This window comes from Triticum aestivum, chromosome 2A (assembly GCF_018294505.1).
Source record: "Triticum aestivum cultivar Chinese Spring chromosome 2A, IWGSC CS RefSeq v2.1, whole genome shotgun sequence".
In the NCBI taxonomy this organism is placed as follows: Eukaryota; Viridiplantae; Streptophyta; class Magnoliopsida; order Poales; family Poaceae; genus Triticum; species Triticum aestivum.
In genome coordinates, this window is record NC_057797.1 from 523424588 (window position 1) to 523427455 (window position 2868).

Here is a 2868-nt window from a genome sequence, read left to right on the forward strand (position 1 = left end):
AAGGCATCTGCTTGATAACTGGACAAATGCTCACTGCAACCAAACTAAGAACCAAATACAGATAAACAAGGCATCTACTCGATAACTGAAAAAATACTCACTCCAACCAACCTAACAACCAAATACAGATAAACAAGGCATCTACTTGCTACCACTTGAGCATTGCGTTGGTTTTCCCTTGAAGAGGAAAGGGTGATGCAGCAGAGCAGCGTAAGTATTTCCCTCAGTTTTTGAGAACCAAGGTATTAATCCAGTAGGAGGCCACGCACGAGTCCCTCGCACCTACTGCTACCTCTTGAGCACTGCGTTGGTTTTCCCCGAAGAGGAAGGGATGATGCAGCAAAGTAGCGTAAGTATTTCCCTCAGTTTTTGAGAACCAAGGTATCAATCCAGTAGGAGCCTACGCGCGAGTCCCTCGTACCTGCACAAAACAAATAAGTCCTTGCAACCAACGCAAATAGGGATTGTCAATCCCTATAAGGCCACTTACGAGAGTGAGATCTGATAGATATGATAAGATAATATTTTTGGTAATTTTATGATAAAGATGCAAAGTAAAATAAAGGCAAAGTAAATAGCAAAGGAAATAACTAAGTAGTAGGAGATTAATATGATGAAGATAGACCCGGGGGCCATAGGTTTCACTAGTGGCTTCTCTCGAGAGCATAAGTATTCTACGGTGGGTGAACAAATTACTGTTGAGCAATTGACAAAATTGAGCATAGTTATGAGAATATCTAGATATGATCATGTATATAGGCATCACGTCCGAGACAAGTAGACCAGCTCCCGCCTGCATCTACTACTATTACTCCACTCATCGACCGCTATCCAACATGCATCTAGAGTATTAAGTTAAAAATAGAGTAACACCTTAAGCAAGATGATATGATGTAGAGGGATAGACTCATGCAATATGAAGAAAACCCCATCTTGTTATCCTTGATGGCAACAATACAATACGTGCCTTGCTTCCCCTATTGTCACTGGGAAAGGACACCGCAAGATTGAACCCAAAGCTAAGCACTTCTCCCATTGCAAGAAAGATCAATCCAGTAGGCCAAACCGAACTAATAATTCGAAGAGACTTGCAAAGATAACCAATCATACATAAAAGAATTGAGAGAATATTAAAATATTATTCATAGATAGACTTGATAATAAACCCACAATTCATCGGTCTCAACAAACACACCGCAAAAAGAAGATTACATCGAATAGTTCTCCACAAGAGAGGGGAGAACATTGTATTGAGATCCAAAAAGAGAGAAGAAGCCATCTAGCTAATAACTATGGACCCGTAGGTCTGAGGTAAACTACTCACACTTCATCGGAGAGGCTATGATGTTGATGTAGAAGCCCTCCATGATCGATGTCCCCTCCGGCGGAGCTATGGAACAGGCTCCAAGATGGGATCTCGTGGATACATAAAGTTGCGGCGGTGGAATTAGGTTTTTGGCTCCGTATCTGATCGTTTGGGGGTACGTAGGTATATATAGGAGGAAGGAGTACGTCGGTGGAGCAATAGGGGGCCATGAGGGTGCAGGGCGCGCCTGGGGGGGGGAGAGTAGGCGTGCCCCCCTTCCTCGTGGCCCCCTGTTTCTTTTCTTGACGTAGGGTCCAAGTCTCCCGGATCATTATCTTCCTTAAAATCACGTTCCCGAAGGTTTCATTCCGTTTGGACTCCGTTTGATATTCCTTTTCTTCGAAACCCTAAAACAGGCAAAAAACAGCAATTCTGGACTGGGCCTCCAGTTAATAGGTTAGTCCCAAAAATAATATAAAAGTGGATAATAAAGCCCAACAATGTCCAAAACAATAGATAATATAGCATGGAGCAATCAAAAATTATAGATACGTTAGAGACGTATCAAGCATCCCCAAGATTAATTCCTGCTCGTCCTCGAGTAGGTAAATGATAAAAACAGAATTTTTGATGCGGAGTGCTACTTGGCATAATTTTAATGTAATTCTTCTTAATTGTGGTATGAATATTCAGATCCGAAAGATTCAAGACAAAAGTTCATATTGACATAAAAATAATAATACTTCAAGCATACTAACAAAGCAATTATGTCTTCTCAAAATGACATGGCCAAAGAATCCCTACAAAATCATATAGTCTGGCTATGCTCCATCTTCACCACACAAAATATTTAAATCATGCACAACCCCGATGACAAGCCAAGCAATTGTTTCATACTTTTGACATTCTCAAAACTTTTTCAATCTTCATGCAATACATGAGCGTGAGCCATGGACATAGCACTATAGGTGGAATAGAGTGGTGGTTGTGGAGAAGACAAAAAGGGGAAGATAGTCTCACATCAACTAGGCGTATCAATGGGCTATGGAGATGCCCATCAATAGATATTAATGTGAGTGAGTAGGGATTGCCATGCAACGGATGCACAAGAGCTATAAGTATATGAAAGCTCAAAAAGAAACTAAGTGGGTGTGCATCCAACTTGCTTGCTCATGAAGGCCTAGGGCATTTTGAGGAAGCCCATCATTGGAATATACAAGCCAAGTCCTATAATGAAAAATTCCCACTAGTATATGTAAGGGATAACATGAGAGACTCTCTACTATGAATATCATGGTGCTACTTTGAAGCACAAGTGTGGTAAAAGGATAGTAACATTGTCCCTTCTCTCTTTTTCTCTCATTTTTTTATTTGGGCATTTTCTCTTTTTTATGGCCTCTTTTTTTCATATGGAGTCTCATCCCGACTTGTGGGGGAATCATAGTCTCCATTATCCTTTCCTCACCGGGACAATGCTCTAATAATGATGATCATCACACTTTTATTTTTCTTACAACTCAACAATTACAACTCGATACTTAGAACAAAATATGACTCTATAT